General features: G+C 42.5%; 1 protein-coding gene across 2 annotated transcripts in view; it reads left to right on the plus strand.

Annotated features, from left to right (window-relative positions):
- Positions 1–21,532, plus strand: part of LOC135501182 (uncharacterized) — a 39,905-nt gene that overhangs the window by 7,602 nt on the left and 10,771 nt on the right. The gene's annotated exons all lie outside the window — the stretch shown is intronic.

Consider the following 21,532-nt stretch of genomic DNA (forward strand, 5'->3'; position numbering starts at 1 on the left):
TCCACCACCACATGTTCTAAATGCCGAAGTTGTGGAAGTAATTACGGGAGCATATAGCACCTGTAAATGATACTCGATCGGTTGTGATGTATGGGCGGGGGGGGGGGGTTGTTAGGTCACTGGACGTTCAGCATTTGTACCATGTAAATAGTGATGCTGCAGGTAATGCGGAAAGATGCGAAACCTTTGGTCCACAACACGGTGCTCAATCGAATGGTAGCCTACCCGCAATAGACTCACCGACATGCCCGAGTGTTTCTCAAACGGTATTTAGAGTGGTGAAATGCTCTCCTTACGCCTCTCAATTTCAAAATATCAATGACAGGCTGGTCTATTGTTGCTCATCCTGACATAATCAGTGATTTTCAATATATTCCGCCTCTCACGAGGTAGGAGTGTCAAAAACCTGTATCTCGGGATGATTGTTACTGGAAATCCAATCCCCACGCTACAGCGGTCATATCAATTGGGCACCGCTGAAATGCTAGATGGACATATGGTCATGAATAGGATGCTGTAGCGCATCCTCGGGCACTACAACATTCGAAAATCGGTTCTATTTCCAAATTAGTCGGATACCGGCATAGTCCTTTGGTGATGGTACATACCGAAACATAAGATCGATCGCCCACTAGGGCAACATTAAGTAGTTAAGGTACTAAAAAACAGTAAATTGCGGTCTAGTTTTCACGCGTAATTACGAATTGAATGGCTGTTGATGGCATGGACAATTGTGTTATTCGGGATGAAAACTTAGTTATTCTTCGCATGTACATGTAACAAGTCCATGGTTATTGTCACAATGGATGAATGTTTTATCATGTCTGGTAATTACTGCATCAAAACATCGGGTATTTTACCGTCGAGATGATGCAAAATATATTATAATATATTCCTGTCAAGTTCATATGAGGACATATATTTTAAGTATGAACTCGAATGGGATGAAAGCTAACCGTTCATAAAAGCTTCCATAGAACAGTCACACTTTGTGTAAGCACCCTACATCATTTGCATTTGTTAAGTAATAAAACTGGTGTCTTAGGGCCCTCACGTGGATGGGACGATGTCGAGAGAGCCCTCCTGGTTTTTGCCAGTGTCCCTTGCTTCAAACTGCCTTCGCGTTCTTTCTAACCGCTTCGTCAGAGTTCATAAGTCAAGTGATACGCTCCGTATTGTCCACAGGGGTAACTCTGAGGTCCACCTAAAACATTCTGGATGCCGAACCACCGCTCGTCGTCTAGAATGCTCTACGATGGTGTGGGTAATACATAGCCGATACACCCACTATTTTGCCCCAGGCAGCAGCTGCAGATAAATCGCTAAGGTTTAATTTCAGACATCATCCTTACTTTTCGGTTTCTTGCGTGCGAGGATGTCTATCAAGTCTATCAAAGCAGGTGCTCTCTCTCCGGTGCTAAACCTCCGCCTTGAACTTCCTCTCTGTGGGTCTTGGCCTGATCTTCCTCTTCTTGAATTGTAGGCTATATTTAGGTAAGATAATTTTAGTTTCTAGCGGCCGCTACCTTGCATAACAGGTGTTTGCATCTCTACATTTCTACCGAGCCTCGTCAACACTTAAAGCACCGCCATCGCAGCTGCCGGTCGATTCTTGGCCACTGACCGGAGATCTCCAATCGGGCGTCACAAAAACTGATTTCACCGATTCCTCTTTGCAGCTCTTGACTGCTACGCGGTTGGGGGACAGTTCTTGAACAAGCAATTCTAATCAGATATGTGAGAAGGATGATGTGCCCTTTGTCTCCGCCATGTCGAAGCATTGGATCCTGGTTACTCTAAGACTGGATGAATCGTTAGTTCTGGTTTGAATTGATGCGCATCTCTACTGATTAATTGGGAGTTAATCTAACGATGGCAGCCGTGGTGAAGCGCATGATCAGTCAAGCTCCTGCAGGTGCTGCATTTCTCTTGGCTCTGACCTTCATTATCTGCCAAGCATTCGGCAGTTTTGGTGTCGGTCTCAGTACAGGTTCGTCAGAAATCGTAGGAGCTTACTCCCAACTGATTTGTCTGTCGGGAAAAGAACTTGGCCAAAGAATCAGATGAGAGAACTTGTCTATCTTCTGGACCACACGAACCATGCAGCCCCAAGTGTTTACACAACGCCCCATCGAAAACCCAACAAGTACTTTCAGGTGGTTTTCAAGCTTTTCATTCTTGAGTAGAGTGCATTCAAAGATTGTAAGTTTTTCTACTATTTGCTCAAGATAAATTACCTACGAGATGGTCACCCAAATACCGGATCCATGTAAAACCCGGAAACCTACTTGTACTGCTGTTTGGAGCATTGCGGGATGAATTGGAGACAGAAGAAAAAAAGTGTCCCACATTTGCTACTCATTGCAAACCTGCTGCAACCGATACAACAATGCACCTAACGGGGTGTTTTATTGCTAATCACGGTCTTTAAGAGTACAAAGGTCTGGAACGCCTTTTCTAGCCTTTAGGAATGAACGTAGTGCCAGATTGAGGCTCATGATATTCTACTTGTTCATCATGTTCAACAATCCTGGTTAAAAAAATGAAAAATTTACTTCCACGGTAGGTAGACAAGATTTTTTACTGGCACGGTGTTGCCATGAATGCCTCACAATTTTGTGAACCAAATCTACAGGTGTGCAGTTACATGTACATGTAGCTGGTAAGTGAAAAGTGCGATACAGGTTTGGAGCAGGTATGCTGACTGTAAGCATCCAGAGTGAAGGACGGGGCTATTGCCACATTTTCTACATTTTTCCATCTGTTTGATGGTCATTCCAGATCACGCCCTTCCACAGGCTTTTCATCTGCACTAGCGGGGCTCTTTGATTGCTCGTGTGCTTCTTATCTGATGCTGCGTCTTACTTCATTCTGATCAATCCAATCCGCACTTTAGCAGGGATGTATTTTCGCAAGGTGATCTGCGAGCCTTGTGTGTCTCGATGAGACTCTGCCGCTGTGTGGTTTGACATTGTCTGACTTCCTTGTTGCATTCAGCTACAGCTTGTACGAAATTCTACGGTCTGTAGATATGACCAGCCTGCACCCTCGGTCAATCGCTTTCCTCCACTTAAGTGTGGGAGAGTTCAGAACCTCTGGCCGGGTTTGCGCCTGACGCCATGACAGTCCCCAATGATTAGAGGTCTGTTCTCTGTATTTGGCCATTGGCATTGAGGACATCTTGTCACTTCTGCAAGTGGCCTCGTTCTCACCACAACTGTGCATCAGGTAGCTCTCCTATACGAGCTACCCGGGCCTGATCTAAGAGTTTTCTAACATGCCCCTTCTTAGAGTGCCTCTCTCCAGCGGTCTCCACCCCTGACTGACTCACTGCAAGCAGAAACATGAATACAGGAACGCAAGAATGCAATCAAAGCACTTCCCAAGGACAAGCAGAAATGCAATTCTATCTATTACACGATTAACAAGCACTTCATCTGGCTACACTAACTTTAGAACATTAAAACATTTCTGCTTCGCCGAAGTGTTTGCAGCGGTTTTGGTCGCTTTGCTTTGTTGACCGTCAAGGATGCGAGCGCACATCGCATGTTTGTTTAAAGGGACTATAGGTAGGAGTTTTACGATCCAATTAATGATCTCTTCGGTGACTCATGCGCAGTTAGCGGTTTTGGTCGCGATGGATTCAGCAATGTTTTTCTGGTACATGTACATTGTAATTCCGATGTACTGTGAGGCGGGCGAGACTCGTGTCGGCGAATATGTGCAACTTAATCTGACCTACCATACGCTGATCTACATAGTCTTCCTTTAAGAATGATTTGTAGTGCTTGCGATTCAAGTAGGGCCATACATGTTCGTTGTAAAATTTGCGTTTCAAAAATATCTCCATAGTGATATTTGCATTAGTGGCAGTTGTTCATATGGAAACAGATGCGCCATCGCACTGTACCTTCTAAATGAACTTGGCAATGTACAACACATATGTATGGTGAAAAAAAGGCAAATTCATATCGCATATTCCACAATAATTGGTGAATGATACGTGGGATGAATAATGCATAACATAACTAATGAGCATTACCATGGAGACACTAGAAACGCCATTAGTTGATTGTGGATGCGTTTAAGTTGATAATTCGTCCATGCGGGACCTCTCGTAGCAGACACCCCCCTATTAAGTACACTCTCTCTGTTACGGGACTCTCACAGTTTTGGACCCAAATTGGTTCTTGCCATTCAATTGGACCTCTCTGATCAGGATACCTCTCTAGTAAGGACAGCACTTATCGATCGCGCCGGTCCCGAGAGTTTCCTGAATAGAGCGGTTCAACTGTACGGCGCCTGAGTATTCATTTACCAGAAAAACTTAAAAAAAACGTACAGTATAACATCTAAACAAGCTTGGTCTGTGCATTGCCTGATATACGGTGAAAGGACAAGTGGCACTCGTATTTCATAGTTTATATTCCAGCAACGAGGCATCGGTGAACCTGCACTGAAAGTTTAGTCAGACGCGGGTCTGTATAACTAAAAAGAGCTAGCTACGAACTGTAAATCAACAGACACATTTGGAACTAAACTTAAGGTTGAGCAAGTTAAGTTTCACCAACTGTGATAAATTTGAGGCAGCACTCTTCTGCGATTATGAAAGTAACAGAGGCTGTTCATAGCGATCCATCCGGAAATTCCTCTGCAGCAGTGATGTTGTAGTTCACTCCCACTGTGATGTTGCACAGACTCGGCTGCACCTTCCCATTTAGATAACTGTACAGTCATGTTGCTATCTAGTTTAGGCCGGGTTAGGTATCCGCCAATGATGTGAAAGAGATGCAATGCAACAGAGTGAAGACCCAATGGAGCAATGCTATAATACCGATTGGTTGTATGTGTTCGTCAAGAACATCCCTCTCCCGTGTACTGTAATATCTGTCTTCATACGAAGGTGAACACTGATTGCTTATGTCGTTTAGAGACTTGGCCATGATCTCGGACGGCTGAAGGGATGCGGCAGCCTCTGTACGGTAGCTAAAACAAACTCCCGACACTAACCTTGCACACCCGATGCCGACCTTAACAAATCAAATTACCATAATTTACATTCCAAACACTTGCAAAAAGCATTCTTGGGTCAAAGGCCAATTTAGCAGAGGCGTTCCAATAATTTACAAGGCTGCTAATTGTTGGTTGTTTTGCAGAGGGAATATGTTGCACTGACATTGTAAGTAGTTGAAACAATAAATAGTAACACTATGACACAGTCTTACCGCTTTAAAGGGAAAGCGGTCGAATACGAAACTGGGCTTTGGCCTACGCTGTAACATCCTCGAATACCAAGATCAGTTGCGTGCTCTTCACTCTTATCTGGAGGTATTGCCCGGTGAAATGTCCTGAAGTTCATGTCTCATGATGGCTCTGTAGTAGCCAGAAGATGAACTAAGGCTTTCAAATTGTAAGTCCGTGTCCTTCAGAGCATGCAGACATTCGCCATTACTTTTGATAACTCGCATGTCTATAGTGTTGAGGACAAAATAAACCAGAAATTAGACTCTACCAAACCGTCCTCAAATTCATTTACTGTAAGTGGCACGTCATGAGGTGTTTTGCGTAAAACTCATTCCGGATATGTTCGATCAATGGACGTATTTTAACAGTAGATGATGAGTTCTTGTCAAATGATGTGACAGTCACCGAGAGACCATGACAATCCTCTTGATATCCGCGATGAAATGCACAGGATGTAGACACAAAGAGGGTTACTGGACTACGTTTAGATATGGCTGTAATGATAAGGATAGAAGTCGGTGGTCTCAGTGGGTGAATATAACGTATGGGACAATATGCCAAGTAGATGTACAGTGCTGAACGTAACAGTTTATAAAATAAGCAACATAAAACAAACAGTAACAAGAAAGCGAAAAATCAACAAACGAAAATGTTAAAAAGAAAGAAAATGTAGGACGGACGACATCCCGCTGATAATGTGTTCTGGTTTGCGACAGGAAATTTAAAAAAAGAACTGCTCGAGTAAGAGCATATCACAAAATGCAATGAGTTGTACTGTTGCACTATTGGGAAATTTGGTTAAGAGTGCAAATCAACTGTGGTGTTTCTTATGCCCGTCTCAGTGATCACTGTCACTCCGCAATTCGGGTTCGCACCGGCCTCCAGGGACGCGAGCCAGGGCAGGGAGTGACCGAAGACTAAGCAGTGAAGTGACCAGAGACAGTAAGAGTAAGGCCGGGGAGGATCGTCCCAACCTTCATTGATACCATGAGAGATGAATTATGTTTATCTGGGGATGTCTAGTTCCCTGTCAGGGTTTGGGGTTTTAATCACCACTATGTCAGCATTCAGGTAAAATGTCGTTGATGTCAGACATCAGTTTTTGATTTGGTCATTTAGAAGGGGGTCAGGAAGAAATGAAAAGCGGCCTAACCAGATTCGTTTTGCTTCAGGGTTAACAGTGGAGGTATCCGTACAACCGACATCGTAAAGATATCGATCAGTGCAAACACGCCCATACATGCCATAGCAATTCGTGTTAAATGATAGTCTTAGTCGGTGTCCTTTACTATCAAAATTCCAGTCCTTTCTGCAACGTGGTTCATTGTAAATGCTTTGATGTCTGTGATGATGGCTAATGTGGCTATACATGTGTTGCAGTACCACACGCCCATGACAACTTTTTGAAAATTCGAGTCAAGTGCTGAATTCAGTCAGTTCAAGGGCCTTTCTCCTAATGTGTTAGACGTGGCTTGTCTGCAGCATAGTGGCATTGTTTAGGATAGCTTTCAAGACTGTATATCCTGCTGTGTCTTAGCCCAATTTCCCGACTAACATGCTATCCCCTTTCATCGTTTTTTTCCTCAAATCTGTTAAATTTGTATGGACTTACTCATGGACCATTTCCAACTGTTTTCACTGGCAAAATCCTATGCATTGCTGTAGATATCTAATTGCTGAACTCTTCAGAGTAGGTTGAAATCAACGTCGTATTTCATGGTCGTCAACTGGCTCGTCGGGTCACGAATCTCAACGAACCACTGAAGTATAACCTTTGTGCACTATTAATGTTGATGTTCTTGTCTCTTCGATTCACCAAATTTCGTGAATTTGAGTAAAATTCAACGATTTTTGTTTGGAGAAGGGGCTCTTTATCTGAACACCTATGCATTACTCATCGTATGCCAGAAACAGATACCTTTTTGCATCTTGTCCACCGAAGTTTTTACATCAAGATGTCTCAATACCACGGCTACGTTTCATGGGGGTATGAGACCATGAAGTTCAGGGTGTTTTCTTTTATATATATGGACAGGCATAGGTTAGCAACATGAATGGTCCATTGGACAATATGGACTTGCATCCCAAGGTGACATTTGTAGGGCTGTGTTGGCCTCTGGAACAGCGTAAGCTCAGTGATAAAAATGGGTAGGCCTACATATAAGATGGTAGTTTTCATTTCACCTTGTTTATCCGGAATAAGTGAAACATAAGACGTCCACAGACTAGGCGTAAACAAAAGTAGCCCAATACAGGCTACTTTCCAACGCAGATATATACATCTAAGGAAGGGAATTCAATTACGATCAAGAAGATAAGTAATTCACCGTATCATTCACTCATATTGTTTCCAAATTTATTTATCTCACTTAACAGACTATCAAAGTCCAGCATGTTAAAATTGATGCGGAGTATAATATATTTTCCGGATAATGATGCTTCACATTACTTTACGATGCGTCATGCAGTGGAATCGAATAATTTGCGTTCTCAATGGTGCTCAGGGTACAATTATGCAAGTCGCATCCATTGATTTTCTAAATCGTACTCAGAGACATTTTTCTGAGGTCATGACTGAGAGTTATAAGTGCAGGGCGACTCCCTTTTACTGCCCGAAATGTGTCCTCAATGATATACCGGAGACCGTCAGATTTTCGCGCCTCCTGGTCTGGCGGCCCACCAGCCTCCAAAATGGGCAGCGGAGAACACTGAATATCTCTGTCAGTGGGTTAGATATTCCACTAGAGTGAGTAATATCATGCATTCTAACGGAAGAGTTTGTTTTTGTTAGGAATCACAGAATTAGGATTCCAACTCCCATGTTTATGTTCATTTTTTAGACGCCGATGTCTGACTCTGACCACAACCATCTCTCCACAAGATGATTCATTCGATAAGCCCACGCCAAAGATAAGTTATGGCAAGGTGTCTTGGTTCCCAACGAGTTACACTTACCGTACAGAGCAAGGAATGCCTAAATAAATGGAGAAGTTCAAGTTGAAAACGAATGTGTGCCTTTAAGGTTTGACAGACCTCTAAAGACGTGAATGACCTGACTGAAGAGTACTCCGCTTCCTTGCCCCCTCCCCAAAGCCCCACCCACCCACCAAGTCAAATCAGCGATTTCATGATTAACCCTATACGAGAAGGGAGCTAGTCAGTGACTGGCACGACTCCATGTCTTGGAAAAAAGCCATGAAAGTTGCTCTTACCTGAGTAGTGTGATATGCAAAATGTACTAAGTAGTCTGTACTGGTATCGCATATACAAATCGGTTGGAGTTCGTTTAAATGATGGCCCACCTCCCGTAGTTAATTGTAGGTGTTGCAACCAATCTATAGGCGGAAACTACAACAGAATACGTATGTTCTGTTGATGTGCACGACACTGCTGTACAGAGCTTTTCCAGAGCAGCATTATTTGTAGAATTGGGACTTTCTCGTGCTCTGAGCCAATCGCAACCTTGGCCGCGGTCAAGGTCAAATCTGATCTTTCAGCAGACTTCTCCTGAAGGACGCTCGTCATAAACACCATTCAAACTACTTGAGATACAGACCGATAGAACATGTAGATCAATTGATGACATTGGAAGAAGGTTTTCCCAGGGAAGAAGAGGAGTGGGAATGGCGAAGATAACAGAGGCGTTTGTTGACAAACGAAAACTAAATGAAAGAGGACATGCAGTCACTTGTCGCATGGATAACTTAAGTGCGTCGGATTTAACAAAAGCAACTGGAAGTACTCCCTACTGCCGTCTTGGGAAGCCCATCTTTCTGTTTATCGGGAGTTCATTGCATTGGGCTACATATCAAAATGTTTGAACTTCCTGGTGAAAAGAATTATTGTGAGACAACATCCCAGTCATGGTGTAAAGCGTGTTGGCCGACTTTTGTTACTGATACCAAAACAGAGACATCCCCTCTTACATGTAGAGCTTTGTCCGATGAAAAGCCTTCCTCCTTCCTGGCATTCCCAGAGGACAGATCCCATGGTGACTGAAGCATACCACAATCCTAATACTTCTATGATGGCTCAATCGATTGGTGTAACACTGGCAGAAGTTTTCTGCGTCAAAGTTGTACACACCCTGGATGGATGTATCTAGAAAGAACGTGCACAAGAGGCCACGTGTCAAACAATGCACTCTCACATTGACAGTCAGCACTCAACAGTCCTAAAACCTCTTAAAAAATCGATTGGTAACTAAAAGTATCTGAGGCATGGATGTATCTTGAATGTAGAGAGTGCAAACACGAATCTTCTTCAGAAATGAGCGGTCTTGGATGCGGAATTGCACTGTGAGCTCGTTGAGTCATTGTGTCGTGTAGTTCGGTGTTGGTTCGTTTGCCTTGGCATTTACCCTTGGTACTTAAGGTCATATAGCTAATAACATATTTGTCAGCTTCACCACATCTATGTTTATGCGTGTGACCCATCCCAGCACAGTGCTGGCAACGGCTTGGTACTGACTCAGCGTTTATCTGTGCAGTGACAAGTCGGCCTGCACAGCTTCTTTAGCTTCGTTGATGATTAGCAGATCTCCTCTCTCGACAACCGACAAAAGTTAGACTAAATATTCTACCATCCAGTGGGGAAGCATTACCGCCTACTCACGAAATGACACAACATGAACAGTACTTTTTTACTCGGAGATGAATGCTGCTTTGTTTCTCAATGATATAATACACCGTACAAAACGTCTTCATGTTGTCCTAATTTCTGTTTCTCTGAATATGTCCTGGCGACTCCGGTTAAAAAAAGGTTGATTTTTAGTAGCCTGTCGGTCAGCATGGCATTGCATCATTTTGTGGGTGAACATTTTCATGGTATCTTGAAGAATTTGACCAACCCAGAGTTTGACTCCTCATAGCCGTATCACTGGCACCAAGGCGATTATTTCCACCATCTCATTCAGATTCGAAATGACTTTATTGCCATTACTATCTCCAGTATCGTGATCAATTGCCAGTCGAAAGAACCGTGTGGTCTGTTTAATAGCATCTAGTAAATATTGCCCCGGCACCTTCCAGCGTTTATAGCTTTGACTATTAGGATTGGGCGCCCACACTCATTTTTCTCGCTTTCAACGATCCTAAAAAGTATGCTTACGTTTAATCGGAAAGATGCAGGAATCAGGCTGTGCACTGCTGTGTACTCTCCAGTGACTTTATCTTGTAAATTCACAGCGCAGTTTTGCCATGATTCAAAGATTCTAACACAAACCAGAATTTGGTGTTTTTGCTACGTTTTAACCCATTAAATCTTTCATTACACGATTTGAGGTCGAGAGTAGGTAGTAGTCTGAAGTATTACCGTAACTTTTGTCAACTATGATAATTTTGTAAATTTTCTATTCTTACACCACACCTTCTGATCTGCTCCGTCCGAGTCCTTTGGAGTATCTGTTGCGTCACCTCCCGGGGAACCTAAAACAATACAGTAGAGACGACGAGGAGTGACGACCTGCATTGCCTCACTGCATTCCCCCTTTAACACAACAGAAGTCGCCGTTATTTATAGAAATACCCAATTTCCTGATCATTACTGACGTCAATTTGAATGGCGGCTGGCTAAAAAAACTGAACTGACAGATCAAATCATCACATGTTTACACAATTTCACTGTCGCAAATGTGACCTAATTACTAAATCAAAAAACGATGTTGAGTGAAATTACCGAAAATCGTTTTGAAATGATATCAATCAAGCTACCAATGCTGTCGATAATGTATTTTGTCTTTGCATTACTGATTGAAATAACACTCTGGTAGGGCATGGTACTGGTATTTTGTTGTAAATGCCAGGAAGCGCCGCGATCCGAAGCAAGGGATCTGGACTTCTAGCCTAAAAAATATTTGGTTGAACAGGTAACGGACTCCTCGGTTTGAATACTTTGCCAGCTAAATGACTTGCTCAAGGACAATGACGACAAGTCAGAAGCATCGTCGTCGTCGTTTCTTACTGACCGATAGTCACTCCGGCCATCTCGAGCGCTAGGAGTGGGCGCGTCAACGACATTGATGGATACTCCACTCTTCTTAGCCGCTAAATGGCCACCAGTCCTTCAGTCAACAAAACCAACCCCACATTACCGTTTCCTTTATTGCTATTGTGCAATGACGCAAGAAACGAACGTAGATGCTTTCCGGCCGGCTTCTCCCAGTTTGATCTTACACATTTGATATTATCCTCGCTCAGATGTGGATCGGGAATGCATCTAGACAACTCGTAATAAGGAACGTCATTATGCTGGTCAGATCATACCTGGTCGCCTGCTTCTGCGTTATCTTATTGCATGGCCGGCAGAGTTCTGAATACTAGTCACTTGACGGTAGAGTCTACGCCTCGCGATTTGGCGAAATCCGGAAAAAAACTCAATGAGGGAGGTTTTGTACTCATGCGTACTTTTTCCCAGCAGTTGACTAAAATCATGGTTCTTTATTGTCGACCACACAGCCTTCTTTGCCAATCCTGAGCCAGGTGCTCCAGCGGCCGTCAAAGTTCTGCCTAACCGATTCTTGTATCTTGCGGTCAAGTGGCGACCCGTCCTTCATTCAGTTAATGACACTGATACGGTCGTCATGTACCATAGGGCCATATTATCCATTCCTTTATTGCTATTGTGCAGTAACTCATCAAGTTTATTACATTTTGCACACACTCTATTTAAGGTTGGTTTGCATCTATCAGAAATAATTGACTCTCAGACTACAGCAATTATTTCAAACTCGTGATAAATTGAAGAAATCAATCTAGATATTTGATTTTGGAGGCAAGGGTCAGGGTCGTCATGATTCTATTGGCTGGTACGACGGTACTGAATTAGAAAACTTGTCCATTGATAAATAATTTTTAAGAACAGCGAGAATGTTTTGTTCTGTACAATATGAAAAGGCTTCAGCAACCTGAGAACAAAGTGCACGTTCTGTGATCTGCACCCAACTGGGCATTCCTTTTGCTCAACTTGATTCACTCAGGAGTTCGCCGATGTTCAATATTATCGTGAACGCCCATATTGCTTCTCCGCCATAAGTGAAAAATATCCCATTCTCAAGACCAATTCGTGTCGGTAAACATTGCCTTCTCAATCTTTAATTCATGGCAATAATTATGGTGGCCGAATGGCTATCGCGACAGCTGTCAAGCGTCGAGGCTTATGCTCCTTCTCACAAGGATCGTCGCTTGGATATCTCGCGCACGGGGATGCACAGTAGCTCACTGCGCTGGGTGGAAGCACTGTTGAGACTTCCACCCAGCAAACTGACAATGCGATTTGCACCAAGGAGGAAGGATATGTTATCTTGTCCAGAGTTTCTTCGAGTCCTCCATACATACATAAATACGTACGCACATACCAAATTTCTAGAGCGCCGGTTTCAAGCTGATGCTCGTTCACGGGCGCTTCACATAGTTACAAAAGGCTTACAGAAGGCACTAGTTGAAAAGATGCGTTTTTAGCATTTTTTTTGAAGATGTTTAGACTGGGTGCCTTCTGTAAGCCCTCTGGCAATTGGTCCAAGGTTTTGACTAGCATAGACAGTGTATTTTGTTTGTTTTAATTAGAACTGTTGATTAAAACTCTAGAAGACTAATTTGCCCACTATGGAATCTTGATGCTCATCACATTTTCATTCGATATATGAATGGTTTAGCAAAAAGCTGTAATGATGAGAATATCTTGCGAAGCTTCTGTTTCACATCCCACCATGAAGCCGATAAAGGTTATCCTATAAATAACGGATAACTTGAGATGCGATGACGATATCTTAAGTGTCACATTCCCGACAGCGGCATGAACCTTGTCATGAACAGAAACCCTTCTCATAGTCATGATAATGGAATGAGATAGAGTAAACATGTCCATCTGGTTACAGAAGAGAAAGGGATGAAATCAAAGACTGCATAATTCAAGCGATTACTTCCCAAATCGACTCAAGAAACGATCGGAGGCATTTGTAAATAGCCCGTGAAGTGACTCATACTGTCTGAGAGTGAGATCGGACGACAAACTCCCCTGGTAAATCTCCCTACACGCCCCTTGGGCCCTCCTTTCGCGGTCACAAGATCGGACATGATAACAATGGGACCCTTGAGATTAAACAGCCCCGAAGGAAATCATGGATGAAGATGCGTCACGTTTAGAGTTCAAGTTGACATAATCATTTATCTGAGAAGAAATAGTGAGATTATGTTTTGATATCATTATTCTGATATTTAGTGGGTGATTCGGGCGTGTAATGGATGGTTTTGATCACGTTCGGCTGTGTGACAAAGATGTTGGGGTGTTCCTCTTGACCCCGTGAGTCACCCCCTTCTGGCGAACTGGCTAGCGGCCGGTGGAGTGCTGGTCAAGCGTAGATCGCAGCCGTGTCCGTTCTTGGTAATCCGCGAAATTCAGGGCTGTTAAGTTGCCTGATTATAATTTGTTGACGTATTTTGTGTCACCAATTCGTATGGCCTATCCGGAATGAATCCTTTAGATGACCTGGCCATTGGTGGCATGCCCATTGTTTTACAGCAATAACATGCAACTACAATATTGGAGACAGAAAAAGTAAATTTGATATTCATGGTTGTACGCATTTAGCAGAGACAACGTTCTCCTTTGGCGATAGTACATGTATGTCTACAATACTCTTTTGAGGACGTTGAATCATCAGCAACACGACAGACAGAATTTGGAACCAAGAGGCGCTGCTCCGTGCCCGGAGTCCGCAAAGGAGCAGTATACACGAAGCACACGCATGCAGCTAAAGGTTATGGTTATCAAAGGTTCTGACAAATACCAGAAGCAGCCCTACAAGTATAAAAGAAGAACGTTATCAGAAGTGCTCTTCCTAAAGATGACTACTGCAAAGATTATACCTGGACCATGTAACAGTACAGAATCTACCCCCGTTCACGGCTATTCGGAATTCTCTAGATATGATGATGTGGTGTGGTTTTAACCTTGGGCTGGTCACTTGACACTATTATCGCGGTCTTCAAAATCATTTCAAAACTGTGCCTTGGTATTTTTCCATCCTCGGACGTTTAAACCTGTTTTGATAGCACATCCCTACGGCAGCATTTTAGTGCCACTAAAGAAGAAAAAAAAGAAAACATTTCTCGTAATAACGACTTTTAATCTCGTAATAACGACTTTTAATCTCGTAATAACGACTTTATTTCTCGTTATAAAGTCGTTATTACGAGATTAAAAGTCGTTATTACGAGATTAAAAGTCGTTATAACGAAAAATAAGGTCGTTATTACGAGAAAGAAAGTCGTTATTACGAGATTAAAAGTCGTTATTACGAGATTAAAAGTCGTTATTACGAGAAATTTTTCTTTTTTTCTTCTTCTTTAGTGGCACTAAAATGCTGCCGTACATCCTATTAGATGTTCTTAAATTTTTATCATGAGGTCATTTCTGTGACCGATATATCAAGTCGGAGGAAAGACTGTATTTTTTTCCGCTGACAGCTTTCGTGACTGGAGATAATAACAGGTATATGACCGGTTTATGCGGAGCCATAAACGATGAATACGTTTTGTGATCAAACTCTTTGAAAAATACACGACTTGCATTAAATGTGAACGCGGTGACTATTTAAATTGTTACAATGAAGATAATTTAATGTCGGCATATACCTGTCATGCTTGGTATGTGTGAAGTCAAACATGTCAGATCATGGGATCTGAAGATCTACAATGTTGGTGCCCCGTTGAGAGCTGGTGGCAACTGCAACTGTCTCCTGGTTCCTTCAAGCTAGCTTGACGTTTCGTGGTCGTTCACGTGCAAGCATGTATGAACACCTACCGAAAAGAATTATGCCTATCGCCTGCCAGCGTTTTTAGCATGCATTTGTTGGCAAAGAGTCGTTTGTCTGCGTATGTTATTTTGGTTTGCATTCATCGCCAGCAACAGCCAGGTTCAGCAATAAAAAGCCATGCAGTCTATTTCATGAGTGCAGCAGTCTGTTGGATTTTGCCATAGCACATACTTTTATAAAGGCTCGAGGCTACATCAGTTGCAAAGCAGCCGGTTCTGTATGGCTTTCCGCTCGTTGATTCGGAACCAAATGGGTCTTTGGTTGAACCTGCTTCCAGTTGACAAAGACCTTACACTCGTCACTGGGACAGGCAACGGAAATGGACTTGATATCACGGCCGCTATTGGGTGCAACACGGCCGTATGAAATCAAGCTGGGCTGGCAAACAACCCCTTAGCCATTGACTGTGGTCCCTCTCTAACACCCTCCGATCCGCTGTTGTCTCTGCTTCAACGGAAAGATCAAGGCCAGGATTTCCTGGAACCAATAGTAAGCCAGTGGCAGTGCCTCTCCCTAGGCTGTTGAATGAAACATTTACAAACATCCGGACCTGCGGGCAAAACGAACACACGCTGTTACTTCTGTTCTGTCCCCGAGATTCCACGAAGTTCCCTTCAGCTTGCAGTATTCCCTTTCCTCGAGGCTTGGGAATTCCGTGAACTAGGCTAACATCCGATATCCCTCGGGACTCGAAGCAACTTTCATGATTCACAAGGTCCCAGGATGATACATTGATCGAGCGACTGACGCAGCAGTTGGTGGCATCAATTTCTCAGTTTCAAATCTACTCAAGCCGGTGGCTAACATTTTTCTCATGAGGGGCGGGGGGGGGGGCACCGCCTGCCTGCCAAAATATCTTCATCAAAACAATTATTTTGTGACCTTTAGGGTACATTTGCTCTCAGCCCCCTTCCCTCTAGTCTCGCACGGCCCTGAAACTACCAAGTCATATGTCATGTACAAACCCCAGGCGCAGAATGCTCAATATTATTTTTGGCATTTTGAGAAAAGGTTTGGAACTCAAGTAATCAACACTGGTAGTCATGGTAGAAGCCGACAATGTGCTTCGAAGTTCATTAATATGCCTGGTCGTTTCTTTTTTTCAAATACACAAACCGCGTGAAGCTGTTGCCTGGGACGACATCGAAAATTTTCATTAATCGTCTTCCACTGACACATTTGGAAATCCCACGTGGCCAATTTAGAAGCCAATTGGTTTTGCCGTCCCGTTATTAATCTGAAATGGTTTTGCAGATACGTGTAGATACATGTAGGTCAGGTTTGCTGTTGCAGTGTAGTGAAGCAGTCCTCCGGTAGAGATGAAAATGGTCTGAGGATCTCAGGCCTGTAGCCATCGAACACTCCGATCATCCTCAATAAATCCCATTCGTTTCTATTGGGTAAAGGACTGAAAACCAAGGACGAACGTATGCATATTTTAGTTGCAACCAGTCATTTGGATTCAGCACTAAATTTGATAACAAATCTCTCAGAGATGAGTCACAGAGGATGGTATCCCCATTAACATTAATCGTCCCGCTATTTCATAGACAAGTCCAGTACTTGATCCCCTTAAATGGTATGTGTGTTCCAAGCATCAACTACAGCTAAGTCAGTGTTTGAATGAATTAACGTGGAATGTGCATCAAACACATTTAACTAAGGCTGCTGACTCAGACATGTCAGAGGCCACTTGGATGTATCAGCAATCCCAAATTTGGTAATCAGCTATTCCAAATTTAGGTACTACCTTGCTACAAATTCCTAAGTTTCTGAAATATGATGGTTGGCTGTGAGCTCCTTATAACTCAAGCCTCCTCTCTATAGTATAATCAAGAACTAATAAATTCTTGGTGTAATTACATGTAAATATATATCTGTTTTATCCAAATGTAGATATGCCTGATTATGTGAGGGTGCCACGCTCTTTTTTGTGTGTTCGAATGCACTCTTAATGCACTCCTTCTTGTAATCATAAAGTGTTTGAATGCACTCTTAATGCACTCCTTCTTGTAATCATAAAGTGTTTGAATGCACTCTTTATGCACTCCTCTTTGTAATTGTAATGTATTGAATGCATTCTTACTGTACTGCTCCGCTCAAAGTTCTATGTGTGAATGCACTCAAAATCTCTAATTGTACCGGAAATTGCTGATTGACTCTTGTCTATTTGAAAGAAACGAAAAAGGCATGTTCCAGAGGGCAATCGTATGATTATTTCATCATTTTGGTCATTGGACAGGCCAATAATTAGGCTATATCTTTCAATTTACAAAAAAATTATGACCGCAGTTATGGCTGTTGACATACACTTTTGGTATGTTAGTAGGTAATTAGCACGCCCACAAAACCGGTGCTGAAATATGAAGTGGTGGTCGTCGGTAGCCATCTTTTAAGTAGGCAACATACTCAGAAACGTTTGAAAGGAAACCTTCTTGAAGGAAGGGGGTACCATGGCACTCCACGTGTCCTTACCATTAAATAATGAAGTGAACATGTAAAGTGCCCAGAGTCACATGTGCTCATGATTCATTCCTAGGTCGACAGGTATTCGACACTATCAATTAAAAAACCTTTATTCTTATCGACAGCGCGAAGACGGGTAGAAATTAATCGTTCGCTTTAACACTGGACACAAATTCACCTGCCTATCGCATGAGACAGACTATACTGTCATCTTTATTCCGACACTGGCCAAAACATGCTAAATTTACACCAATGTGTACACAGACGTACAAATACAGAGTATCCGTCATACAGTCTGTCAGGATCGCATCTCGTTAATTTGACCGAAGTGCCACAATCTTTCCATTTATTTCCATATAGGCAAATGCTTTTATCCATACAACACTTTTTGTTATGAATATTATGGGTGTCAAAATGTTTGCTTTGTGGTTTTTCCTTACGGCCCTAGAATGTTGATTTATGTTTGTGTGATGATCTAGATACCAGTTTTTCTTTTTGTTAAACTACAGCAGAGTGGGCTTATATTGTTAAGATATCGTCTAGACCTACTCAATGGAATGGGTGTTACTGGTCGAAATTGTGCGGGCTCATCACTTCTGACATGTCTGAGCCCAGGGCCACTTCTTACCAGTACACATGCTTGGCTTCTCTGAGCGCGAAATACCCTAAAATTCCTGATTGCGTGGAACGTACGGCGGCCAAAACTACATCGCTATCATTTTCCTTCTTTCGAGTTCAACTCGTTTAAGTTCATTATCTTACGCTTTCAAGATGAATATAGGAAAGTAAACAATTTACACACGAAAAATCTGTCCTCAGATATCTAAGGAATGATGAACAACAAATTATAACCTTTTACCCCAAAGCATATCATTTTCTCTCTCACTTTCATCGATTCGCCAAAGTGCGAAGACGTGCCTGCAGGAACTCATTTAGATCTTAGAACATAACAGAGCGAAAAACAAACGACCATTACTTGAGGCCTTGAGACACTCGAAACATTCAACGACAAGGGAATAACCATTGACCTTTAAAAAGATTGGTCACACTAATACAAAAATCTCAATTTAATAGAATGGGTATCAATTTGCTGGAGGTTTACCCTCCTGATAACATGCATTAAAATCCGGGTCAACCGGGCGACGATTGATGATTGGAGCCAAGATTATCATCATTTTATACTTGATATGCTGTAGAAAAAAATTAAAGTAATTTGAACTAGGCCTTTGGGCCCTTAACCCTTTATCCATTTCTAATGCATACTCTTATTTCACCAACATAAGACCGCATTTAATCAATTACCTCAGAAACAATTTGAACGGCATGGAACAACCGTGTGCTTGGTATCTCCCATCTCTTGGATGTAAAGGAACAGTCTCAGACCAGTGAAACTAGTCATGTAGAACGATTGCATAACCTTCGATGTGGTCGTGTTTCACATGGATGATATTTCTGCCTGACGTGACGAATGATCTTCAAAACTTTTAAAAACATGACCGGACCCGTTGTGGTCTCTGACTGGTTTGGACGTGTATGGCCACTAATTAACTTTCGACCAAGCTTCAGTGCGGTCCACCGCTGCTGAAATAAAAAGTACATTCGGTTCGGCCATCAACATATTTTAACTCTCACAAGTTGTTCTGGAAAATACCTTCGTGGGTAGATGTTTAACAACATGTACATTGGCAACCACACTACGCACTCGTGTACGTGTAGATGCAATAAACAATGGATACGATGCGATCTCTTACGTACTTGATATACAAACAAAACGGTACCATTCAAAAGTACCATCAAATATCATTAAAAAAACATGATAATAGTATGCAATTGGTGTGTGTTGTTTGCAAAGGTATATTTTATCGCCATTAATTATGGTCCAGATATTATAGGAGTTGGCACAGTTAGGAAATTGAGTGTCCACTATTTGGTAGCGTTGCAGAGCATGGCTTGATATATTTCGAGGTATTAAATTTAGTTCAGATTTAGGCCGGTGTAAGCCTTTGTAAGCATCATATCTCGAGCCCTGGGTTCAAGTGATGACCCATCCAGGTAGCCTCTAATGCATAGTATCATAATGCATAACATTATGTACTATGAGAACCTCGCACTGTGCTGCTCAACCAGCGGGTGATATAAGGCGACCTATTTTCCTTGACCTTTTATACCCCAGAAAACAGAGGAATTGGCCTTACTCAATCCATCACTTAAACCATTACCTTGCAACCACACATTTATTTTTTCTTCTGAACTGTGTAAATTGATAGAAGATGTTTTTTTTCTTACGCATTCTCAAGTAGTGATCCGGTTTCGATGTACGTGTCTAGTTGTACATCACCTGTAAGGGGAAACACTGAATATCTGAATGAATACATCGTATCATTGATTGATGTTCCTTGTTATGCTCCTAGAGGAATCTATCGTGCACTTGAACAGGAAATGTATTCAGTTTATTGGTTTAGGCTTAGCGACCCCCATGGAGCTGTTCGCGAGGGTCAATGTTATAAAGATGTGCCCTTATAACCCTTTGATGAGACATCAGGCCGACGTGCGATGTTTAAAGTCAAAAGACAAAGACCGTGTATTGGGTTACGCCTGATATAAGGAGCAGAATAACGTAATGTACAGTTAGTTCAGTAGATTCATAGTTATCGTAAATATCGTAAGCTCATTATTTTTGCATCGTTGATTTCCTACTGTAGCCGCAAAAATGTTCGCGCCTCTTAGAGTTTGCCGTTTACAAACTAACATTTCGAGAGAAAAACGGTCTGTCCTCTGACTTTTCAGTAGACCTCGGATTGGAGTCTCATCCCATCTGTCTCACCAGCAAGCTAAAACGCTTAGCGTTCAATTTTGACAGATTAACATGAGCAATCTGTCATTTTTCTCCGGCGTATAGCCCCTGCGTTGTCGATTTTATCCTAACCATCTATTGATCTATAGATCAAGTATTCGGCGAGCCTGGCTCTCCATCGCGCCACGGGGTCGCCATAGTAACGGCGTAAAACAAGTATTGGCTAGCAGTTGGCGCTAATGCTAAAATTGTCATTCGATAAGCGACCAGCCGCTAGCCGCTTGATTATAAGGGCTGAATTAGCATTTACAAGGCCAGACGGGAATGGATGAAATGAATTAGGTCAAGTTACCATTATGGATTTTGAAGGTCGCCTTGCCAAGCTCTTGTTTATAGACTAGCGGCGGCGCGTATTTGGTTTTGTGTTGCTCATGTGTACTGAATTAGTGCTTTCGCTAACAATGACAGATGGGGAATGGCTTATACGAACAAGGTCAAGTTACCATTTGAAGGTCGTTTCGTCATGCTGTACCGAATAGCATCAACAAGCCAAGGTTGAACCGCAGCTTGGGTTTAGAAACTTCAAACATAAAGAAGACTTCAATAGAAGAGAATGAGGGTTGTTTTCTCATCACATCGCATACGGTACCACTGACTGGTATATTACTCGTGTCTATTAAGCATCCCATTGAGTGATTTACAGTTCAGCTTTCTTTTTCTAGAGCTGAAACTTAAATTAGATTTCTTAACCCTGTAAACTTCACATTTGTCTAAAGAGCAAAGACTAGCTTCCCGGGCGCAACATCACGGTATAAAATTGGCTCCGGTTTAGTGAGACTGAAATGCCGATGTTTGTTATCACAACATAAGGATGATAAGAGTACCTAGAGTCTACCTAGACCTGAACAATCAATGTTCTGAGGAGATCGGTGAAGTAACGTTGCCTGCGAGAGGTTATTCTCGACATCCGTGATTAGGCGAGGCCACTTCAGCAGCTTGAAATCTCGTTGCCTCTCTAATGAATTAATTACTGTATGTGCTTTACCCGTTCGTCTAATTAGGCCACGTTCTCTAATGAACTTATGAGAAGCTATTACATTTTATAATAACTTACAAAGGTCAACTTTGGTGCACGATAATTAAGGCCTTGGCTTTGATCGCCGGGCATGCACCAGTTGATGGCGTGTTTATCCTGGTGGACCCATTGACTTCCA

This window comes from Lineus longissimus, chromosome 17, assembly GCF_910592395.1.
Source record: "Lineus longissimus chromosome 17, tnLinLong1.2, whole genome shotgun sequence".
NCBI lineage: Eukaryota > Metazoa > Nemertea > Pilidiophora > Heteronemertea > Lineidae > Lineus > Lineus longissimus.